Raw genomic sequence first — 11215 nt, 5'->3', positions numbered from 1 at the left:
CTCTCCACGAACAGATGGACAGAATCAAAGCAGTAACAGTCGTTACGAATCAATGGCAGAGTTGAGTCCTCGAACTATGCGTGCACTGCTTGGATAACTCACACAAGATGTCGTTGAACAGGTAAATCTATGAAATGTTCATAATATGGAAAGATTTACCTAGAATGGGAATGCATATTGTGACAACATGGCCAAACAACTGAATACATTAAATGAAATAATGAATAAGTTAATAGGCCAAATCTGTCAACCAGTTGTGCCTATTGCAAATCACTTTCAAACTAGGACAATCGTGGGACATAATTCTCCAGTCCTAAGTCCAAATCAGGGGATAGAACCGCCTTTTGGTCCACCTATTTCAAATCAGGGGGATGGTGTAATGCCAAATCAGAATAGTGGTAATGGTACATCTAACTTGGGGGTAACCTAAATATAAGAGATAATGTCCTAAATAATGGACAGAATACCCCACGTGTCAATGATGAAATAAATATTCAGGCTAATGGTAATAATGACCCAAATTATGGCAACTTTGTTGCCAACCAGGGACCAAACATCAGGCCTCAGGCAAATCAACCGACCAACCAACCTGTAAGAGTTCCATATGACCTCAACGTCATGTTGAGAAATCAAATTATGGAAATAGTACAGGATCAAATGGTGTTTGGGGTACGTCCTGTCATTAGGCCGACTTACACAAAGCCATACCCTGATTGGGTAGACCAAGCATATCCATGGCCTAGAGGACATAAAGTGCCAGAATTTTCATTATTTACCAATTTAGGAGAGGTGTCTACTCTAGAACACATAGGACGATTCACACTGCAAAGTGGTGAAGTAACCGACTACCATAAAATGAGGTTGTTCCCTAGTTCATTAACAGGAATAGCTTTCTCTTGGTTCATCAATTTGCCAGTGAACTCTATTCAAACATGGCAACAATTGGAGCAATTGTTCCATGCTCAACTTTATAAGACTGAGTCTGAAGTTACTTTGGCCGATTCGACGAATCTACGTCAAATGCCGAACGAATGGGCAGAAGATTTCCTTCAAAGGTTCAAGACAGCAAGAAGTAAATGTTTCGTACCTTCGCTCGAAAAGGAGTTTGTCAAAATTGCTCAAAGTTGTCTAAGTTTTGATTAAAAAAAAAATTCAAGACAGGGAATTTCCTGATCTTTTCCAATTGAGCGCAAATGTGATTAAGTATGAGCGATTAATAATAGAAGAAGAGTAAATGAAAAATTCTAGCAAGGGGACTTCTTATAGAGACTCAAATTTTGATGTTCATACCATTAATGACGAATATTACGATCAAATCGAAATGTGTTTGGCCGAATTAATCAAAGGAGACGCGTATGCTTGTCCTATAATGGCTAAGCCTAAATCGTTGGGCAAGGATGAGCCTATAAAAGATGAAAACAAAAAGGTTAGAACGTTCTCGTTCGATGTAACCAAAGTTGACCTTATATTTGATAAATTGTATAAGGATAAAATAATAAAGTTGAGCGATAAACATAAGTTGCCAAGCTCTGAACAAATCAAGGGTACAAAATATTGTAAGTGGCATAATGCATGGTCGCATTTAACTAACAACTGTTTGATTTTTCGCCATGTGTTACAGGACACCATTGAATCAGGACGAATTACGTTCGAGGATAAGAAGAAGATGGCAGTGGATGAAAACCATTTTCCACAGCCACTTGGGATGAACATAGTGACGACTGGTTTCGAAAACAAGTTGCCAAAATTCAAGTTGGTTATAGATGACGGAGAAGAGGACCCTGGGCCACACCCCAATGTCTTTGAATGTATCAAAGGGAAGGAGCCTAAAAAGGATGAAGACGTCCTGTGTGCAAGATGTAAAAGAGAAGTGAGTGCAAACATAGAGAAATCAGGGATATGGCAGCATCACCATCGCCCTATCTTTTTCCCAAACGCTCAGCCTAGTAGAGGGCAAGGTACATCATTCTATAGGAAACCGCCTTTTGAGAGGCAGTTCAGGTCAATAAATAATAGGAGAACATTCAGGCTTCAACCTCATCAACCAAATGTATGGCATTCGTTCTAGTATAATGCAGGAAGGGTGATACCCTTCAACAAGATGACTAGAACCCAACAAAGGCGTTTTCAACGGAATTATGGATGAATGATGAGGCAACAACATGGAGTGCCACGTCCTAAGGGGCCTAAATTACTCGAGGTGGCCAATCAAAATTTCTCGAAGACAGTGAGGAGACCGGTACAGGTGAGTCGATGGAAGAATTGTCAGAGAATTCTTTTGGGAGATCAAAGTTTGAGTGAGCAGAAGGGATGGAGAAGATCCAGATCAGCCCCTTACTATTCAGTTCGATACGTTACCTCCTGTCATGGCTAATAACTATTTACTAGTCAATGAGTTCAAGAACAAAGAGAAAGAAGAAGAAGAAAGGGGGTGTAACGAGGAAGAAGCATGTGTGCTGGAATGTGAAGAAGGCCAAACTTCTAGAGGAGCCTACAATGGTGAAGAAAATGATGGTATGACACACATTGAAGAAGAAATTGATGTGGAAGCAGAAAGAAGAAAGAGAGGAGTATCGCACAATACTCTATTGAAGCAACTACAACAAGAGGGAGTTCGTGAAATAGACTTGTTGGGGGAACCATCTGGCATTCTTTCGATTATTACGTGTTGTAGGGGACGCCTAAGAGGAAAAAGAGAGTACCTCGCTCTGAAAAGCATGGATCACCTCCAAGAATAATGCCTCCTCCCACAGGTTGGGTAACCGAAAAAGAAGCATTAGAAAACAATAAAAAGGAAATTCAGAAAGCGGAAGCTCAGTGCGACATACTGCACGTTAACTTATCACAAAAGGATAATTCAACAGAGAACAAGCAGGAAGTGGAAATAGATGCTACCGAAAAAGTTATTTTTAAGAGACCAGCCATGAAGTTAACTAAACACTTGAGACCATTGTACGTTAAGGCTTTAGTTAACGATATACCTGTGGTGAAAGTACTTATCGATAATGGAGCAACTATAAACATCATTCCATCTAAGATGATGAGGAAGTATGTAAAGACAGAAAGTGATGTAATTCCAACAGAAGTCATCCTTACAAGTTTCAATGGAGAAGCAACTTCAGCTAAAGGGGTTATGCTATTGGACATAACTGTAGGGACAACTACTAGGACCACAGTCTTCTTTGTAATAGATGGTCCTACTAGTTACAATGTGTTATTAGGAAAGGATTGGATACATGGAAGTCGCTGTATATCTTCATCGCTTCATCAATGCCTGGTTTTCTTGAATGACAAGGGTGAAGCAGAAGTGGTGCAGGCAGATCATAGACCTTTTGTCGCAGAAGCAAACTCAGTGGAAAGATTCATGTACGAAGGAAATTACGGACCTGTCAGAGTGGTCCAAGATGGAGAAGAAACTCAAATTGTTACACAGAGCGAGAAGCCGTTTTGGGTAGATGCACTCACTAAAATGTTCAGTCAAATGAGGCCAAACATAATGGCCCTGAAGAGCCAGTAATTGGCAAAAAAGTAATCAAGGAGTTTTAAATGAGTTGTAAGCAGCAAAGGCAAATGGCCGATGTTGAGGCCTTCAAAGCCAAATTAATGGCTTTCAACAGAATGTAAAGACAAGATGAAAGGAGACGCAGCCTTGAAAGCATTGGGAGACAAATTGGCAATGTTCGAATTGGAACAAAGTATTGGCCGAGAAGTCAACAAGGTGGATTGTTTAGAAGAAGAAGCGCCCATAAGGGAAATGGACAATAAAGTAATGAGGATCACCAAGCCTAGATACACTCAAGCACAAGACCCTCTGATTAAAGTGAATATTGGCAATGAAGGGGAAGATCGCCCAATATTCGTCAGCCAGATGCTCGATCAAGAGGTTAGTGATAAATTAATCATTTTATTAAAAGAATATAAGGATTGTTTTGCTTGGGAATATGAAAATATGCCTGGCCTAAATAGAGATTTGGTGGAACATAGATTGCCAACCAAGCCAAATTTTAAACCTCATAAGCAACCCCCTAGGCGTTTTGCTTCTAATGTACTTCCTGAGATTAAGAAAGAAATAGAGCGATTATTAAAAGTAGACTTTATTAGAACAGCCAGATACGTAGAGTGATTGTCCAATATTGTGCCAGTGCTAAAAAAGAATGGTAAATTAAGGGTGTGCGTAGACTTTAGGAACCTAAACATAGCCACGCCCAAAGATGAATATCCCATGCCTACGGTAGACTCTTTAGTAGACTTAACTGTCGGACACGTAATATATTCCTTCATGGATGGGTATTTAGGATACAATCAAATTTATATAGCTGAGGAAGATATACACAAAACTGCCTTTAGGTGCCCTGGATCCCTAGAATGTTTTGAATGGGTAGTTATGACTTTCGGCCTGAAAAATGCAGGAGCGACTTATCAAAGGGCAATGAACTTGACTTTTCATGATATGATAGGCAAGTTTGTTGAGATGTATGTAGATGATATAGTGATCAAATCTATTAAAGAAGAGGACCATTTTGAACAATTGAGATGTTCATTTGAACGAATGAAGCAATATAAACTAAAATTGAATCCCTTGAAATGTGCATTTGGCGGTAATGCAGGAAGCATTCTTGATTTTTTAGTACACAAAAGGGGGATTGAACTTGATAAAAATAAAGCGAATGCCATTTTAGAGGCCAAACCACCTAGCAATAAAAAAGAATTGCAAAGGTTCCAAGGCCAAGTAAATTTTTTAAGACGCTTTATTTCTAACTGTGCAGGGCGAACTAAAATTTTTTCGCCATTTTTAAAGCTGAAAAACCAAGATGAATTCGTCTGAAAAGAAGAGTATCAAAAGGCTTTTGAAAGCCTAAAGATATATTTATCAAGTCCACCAGTGTTGGTGTCACCAATCGAAGGACGGCCAATGAAAGTATATATATCGGCTGAACAAGAATCAATAGCTGGAATGGTCGCGCAAGAAGACCAATTTGGTGAAGAAAGGGCGATTTACTACTTGAGTAGACGGTTAACAAAATGTGAATGTAATTACTTTACCATTGAAAAATTATGTCTTGCATTGTATTTCACATGTACGAAATTAAGGGCTTATATACGGTCCGTAACTGTTTATTTAATTTCTAGACTAAATTTGGTTAAGTATCTGTTCTCTCGCCCTATTTTACACCAAAGGGTAGGCCTTTGGACGTTAGCATTATCAGAATTTGAAATACAATACATACCCCAAAAAGCAATAAAAAATCAGGCTTTGGCTAACTTTCTGGCCAATCATCCATGCCTTGACATACCTGAGGAAATTGAATTAGAAATCAATTCATTCGAATTAAAACCTTGGGTTTTATATTTCGACGGATCAAAAACCTCTAAAGGTGCAAGAGTAGGAGTAGCATTGATAAATCTTTTAGGGATTTGTTACAAGTTCGCATTCGCTTTGGATAGGATGTGCACCAACAATCAAGCCGAATAGGAAGCCTTAATTGTAGGCTTAGAATTAATGATAGATATGGAGGTAAAGAATGTGATCGTTAGAGGTGATTCTCAATTGGTAATTCACCAATTGACTGGTGATTTTAAGTGCCAAAGTGATTCTATTATAAGTTAATATGAAATCGCCCAATAATTGTTAGAAAAATTCGATCAAGTAGAGTTTCAATGTGTTAATAGGATACATAATGACATAGCAAATGAGTTGGCCCAGATGGCCTCGGGGTATTCAAAGGCTTTAAATTGGAAATCTACTTATGAATATGGAGTAATATTGCCCGTAGTCCAAAGACGGGCGAGAAGGATTGAAATTTATTGCATACAAGATGGAGATGCAATGGACTGGAGGGCAGAGATTAAAAGGTTCCTTAAAGAACCTAATAAAGAAGGTAGTAGAAAAATGAAGTTGCGTTTGCTAAACTATACATTGATAGATGAAGAGTTGTTAAAGAAACACTCTGATGGTATATTTCTAAAATATGTAAGTTTGCAAGAAGCCAGAACAATCATGGCTGAAGTGCATGAAGGGATATGTGGAGCTCATCTAGCTGGCCAAAAGATGAGATGGTTATTATTAGGAATGGATATTTTTTGCCCAAGATGGAAGAACCATGTGTTCAATATGCAAAGAGTTGTCTAGCATGCCAAAAGCATGGTCCGATACAAAGGGCGCCAGCAAGAGAGATGGCACCCATTATCAAACCCTGGTCGTTCAAGGGTTGGGTGATAGACCTGATAGGGAAGAGTTATCCCCCATCGTCCAAGCAACATACCTTTGTTATAATTGCAACTAATTTTTTCACTAAGTGGGTAGAAGCGATACCTTTAAAGGAGATCACCCAAAATAGTGTCATAAAATTTATCCGTGATCATATTATTTATAGATTTGGGATTCCACAAATTTTGATGGTAGATCACGGAACTTCTTTGAATGGAAATCAAGTGAATAAATTCTTGAGCGAGTTTGGAGTTAAATTAGTAAACTACACACCATATTACGCTCAATCTAACGGACAAGCAGAATCTTCTAATAAGATTCTAAAAAATATCATAAGGAAAATGTCAGGAATTTGCACGAATGTCTAAACAAAGCTTTATGAGCTTATAGGACGTCGCCTCGGTCAAGTACCAATGTTACTCCTTTCCAACTTACTTATGGACAGGAGGTCATTTTGCCTAGGGAAATCAATGTGCGATCAATTAGAGTGTGTTTGCAACATAATTTAAGTGATGGTGAGTATACCAAATCACTAGTTCAAAATTTATTAGAGTTGGACTAATTAAAGTTGGAAGTCCAAGATAGATTGCAAGTTCAAAAACGAAGGATGACTAAGTTTTATAATAAAAAAGTTATAGCCAAGTCATTTAGCCTGGGCGAATTAGTTTGGAAAACAATACTCCCTTTAGATAGTAAGGATCCAAAGTATGGCAAGTGGTCGCCCAACTGGGAAGGGTCATATAAAGTAAATAGTGTGTTGCCTAATGGAGCTTACCATTTAGAAGATTTAGATGGCACCAAGCACATGAGGTTCATTAATGGCAAATATTTAAAAAAAATATGTTCCTTCCTTATGGGAGAATGAACAAATAAAAGTATAATCAAATTGCGTTGAACGATCGTAGATAAATGGGGCCAGAACGAAATGCATTCAAATAAATTTCTTTATTATCAAATATATATTACAAATTGTGAGATACAAAATACCAAATGCTCTATAAGCTACAATTGAGAGCAAACTAATTTCTTGGTCAATCGCCAAGCAAGAGGGTGAACCGGCCTTAGTCGCCGTCCTGATCGCACTGCTGCAAAGGCAGACAGAGAGGCTGAGAAGCACTCTCAACAAGCAAAGGAAGAAAAACACCTTCAAATCGTCCGCCTAATTGGATTGCTGCAATAATGGGCAAAGAGACTGAGAAGCATTCTCAGCAAGTAAAGTGGCATGAAAAGAATCCTCAAAAATTGCCTTCTATCATTGAACTCCTTATAAAAAAATATGGAGACGATGGAAAGAACTTTGCTGGCCAAAGAATATTTCTTATATCTCCCATACCAAAGGTGATATCAAAACGGATAGCAAAATGGGCGGATCAAATGATCAATTTCTATGAAAGACGAAAATTTTAGATCAATTGTTGAGATGCCAAACGATGGCAGCAAATTAGTTTTTGAAGAAAAGAATGGAAATGAAAATGATGAGTGCGAAACACACACGCATTTATAGAGGCATGAAGGTGAAAAGACAGAATGTAAATGGCCACATTCGTGCCTAATAACTGAAACGTCTTGGGAAAAGAGACGGAAATACCAAGGAAGAATGTACATGAATCTTATCATAAAGCAATTAAATGCTTGGAAGGTTGACGATTAAGGACAACGTCAATTAAATACGCAAGTAGACAAATTAGTCATTCGGTAATAACGATAACTGCTGTTACATTCAAAATTAGCAATAACGGTTAGCACGAAGTTACAAAAGGAAAGTTAAGGCATTGAATGTCTTAATTACAATTTACCCCAGGACGAACGAATTCTTTCCCTAAGTCTCCCCCAATCTTAGCTCTGCTGAGAAGAAGCGACATTTAATTCAGGTACAAAATCGTCATCAACTTCCAGCTTCTTGTACTGCTCAACCAAAGGCTTGGTTTGTTCAATTCCTTGGGAAGCATTACGCTTTTTAGCAGCCATTCTCGCCCTACAGTCGTCCATCTTTGCTTGAAGCTCCTTCATCTCCGCAGCCAAACTTGTCATCAAAGAGTCTTCGACCATAACGTCGGAAGAAATTTCTTTCAATTCGTCCTCGGCTTTGTTAATCTCTAGAAGCAAGGACTCTCTTTCAGATGCAGCACGAAGATACTGAGTACTCCTGACCTTCAGTTCAACATTTTTGGCTAGCAAGGAGAGGATATCAGAGTGAACAACCTTCAACGTCGCTTTAAAGTCAGTAGAAACGTCGAGCGATGGAAGTGTAAGTGCTTGCGCCAATTTCGCACTCAACAGCTCAAGCTTATCCTTATGTTTAGTAGCACTAGTCTGGCCGATATCCATGTCCATGAAAGACACGTACTCAAATACCGACTGCTTGAGAAACTTCATATCTTCCTCTGAAAAAGCAGAAGGATGACTGGTTGAAGTAGGGCGAGACGTCTTGACTTGCCCCCAGGAAGTAAACAAGTCCTGGATGGAACGCACAATGTCATCAGCATCCTGCAGAGAAAAGTGCCAACATTGAGGACTTTCACTACAATAAACGAAGCGAAAATGAAAGTGAAGCAAAAGGTTACATCATCAGCAATCTTGGAAAGTTCAGGCATATCACTAGTAGGCTCCCCCACCTGTGGGGACTTTCCTTATCTGGGCGAGAAGACTCTGCCATAACGGGCAGGCCCATGAGAGCCTCTGCATAATTCAAGAAGTAACGAATCAGAAACCAGTATCACAAGCAAAGGTAAAACATCAAAATATGTATTATCTTCTAGTTCAACGTTTGGAGGGTCAGCGCCCTGGGAAGAAAGTGGCCCTTCTATTGGTTGTGATGAAGGTTCCGGGATTAAGGGTTTCTCTTTAAGCATAATCCCTTCACTAGCTGATTTGTATGAAGCAGCTTCAGTAGAAGATGATGGAGCAGGAGCTTCCAAAACCAAAGCCTTCGAAGGAGAGGTTGAACTTTTCTGAGAAATTTAGGTAAACCATTAGTACATAGAAAAGTATGTTTAGGAATAAACAAATTCAATTACCTTTCTCCTAACGATGAGAGGAGCATCATCATCATCATCCTGCAAAGTGGGAGATGCTGAAGCTAGCCATTTGCGGCTTAAGGCACGTTTAGCTGCAGTAGCCTTGGCAGGTAGAGAAGCAGATGGATGGATAGAATGTTTAGCGCGAGCAGGGGAAGAAGGATTCCTAATGGACACAGGGGTGACCAAAATGGGAGAAGTAGAGGGAGTGTCTGGCTGGTCCAGTAAATGGAAGGCACGATTAGCATCAGTTGCAAATAATCGACGTGTTACTAATGGCCAAAGCTGTTCAAAAAGGGAATGAACAGCACAGCTAGAATTGAAAGGGACTAATGAAAATTTGCTCGTCAAAAGAATGTTGTGAGCATCTATAGCTTGTGCCTCTACCTTATTAATAGTGTGAAAATGGACTGTCAAATTTTTGGAGTAATAGGGAGGAACAGGCCAAGTTTGGCCAAAATCAAGTTAGCGAGCAAAAAATTGGGGAGCATATATTTTGACCCCAGCTTTGGCATTGGTTCTAGTTAAGATATCGTGGAACAATTCCCTCCCAATCAAAAACTGAACACAAACAAGCAGAGAGGCACTCGCACTGTCTAGGGTGGATGGAGGTTGCACATAATTTGGAGTCAAATGAGCAGGAAAAGGAAAAAAAGAAGGAATCGAATTTAAGGTATAAAAGAATGAAAAAATGTCCCTACTGGACATATTTACAGGGGTCAGTGGATCAATGGCTAGCCCATAGCAGCTAGCAGAGCGATTGAAAATGGATGGAGCACCAAGAGGTGAAAAATATGCTCTCAACCACAGTTGAGTGAACCAAATGGGGTCACTGCCAATGGGAGATGCACCATTCTTCAGTTGAAACTGAAGGGAAGTCATGCCTCTATAAAGGGCGGCTAAAAAGAAGGAAAATAGGTTCAAAGGCCTACCACGTGCCAATTCATGTGCTATGGGTAAATAGCTCATAGAAGGTTTCATACTTGCCACACAAAGAATATATTTACATAGCCAAATTTGAAGAAAGGCCACACACTCAGCGTGGGAAGGTTCAGCGCTTGAGTGATTATAAAAGCCTTGCAGGCTTGAATAGGACTCAGTAAGTTTCTTGTCAAATTTCGGGGCAACACTGAAAATCAAGATACCAGGAAAGATGGTATCGCTCAAAGGCGGGAGATTTACTAGGGCTCTAACATCCCTTAAAGTAATAAACATGGGATCAAGAGGGAAAACGAAGGTGTTATACTCAGAAGACAAAAAAACTCAAAGCAATAGGAAAAAACACTGGGTCAAAAATCGAGGGTTGAAGAGAAATTTCTAATAAATCTGAAATCCTAGCACGATCAAAAATCGCCTTGGTGGGGCCATGACTCATAAGACGTGCATGCCATCTACGAAAAATAACATCAGCTTTGGGCCAAGTGCAAATACCTTTTTCGTGAATCGACCTCAATGGCAGAGAGTTCAGGAACGGAGGACCTTAAGTGCAAGGGAACAGCTGGCCCACCGCCACTTGTCTGACGACTTCGGCGTTATTGAACGATGGACCCAAATAGAATTCATTGAGGTCAGCACTAGCTTGTGCAAGGAAGTTTAGATTTACATATGGCCTAGTAAGGATTTTCTGGAAATCTTCAAAACTAAAAGAATCATCAGATTGAGTTTGTGAAGTCGCCATTGGAAACAAAGTACAGTTTTGATAAGGTTTGCCTGAGAAACGTGGCAGAGAAGCAAGAAGATTAACAGTGAAATAACGAGGAAGAAGCACGAAATATAGAGACGTGGTTTAGTGTTGCGATGAAATGGCGTGTCCTTCTGGTTTATAAGGGTTTGTAACGTTGCGCCTTTTCAGATTGTAGAAGGAAATAATGATTGAAATTCTTGGAAATTTCAAATATTGCTGGAAAATACAAAGTGAATATGGCAAAGATTAATAATTAGTATTAATTCTACCATATTGGGGGGTAATTGTTGATACACTAAAAGTGCA

The sequence above is a fragment of the Olea europaea genome, chromosome 18, assembly GCF_002742605.1.
Source record: "Olea europaea var. sylvestris chromosome 18, O_europaea_v1, whole genome shotgun sequence".
NCBI classification, from domain to species: domain Eukaryota; kingdom Viridiplantae; phylum Streptophyta; class Magnoliopsida; order Lamiales; family Oleaceae; genus Olea; species Olea europaea.
This window is presented reverse-complemented; position numbering follows the sequence as displayed.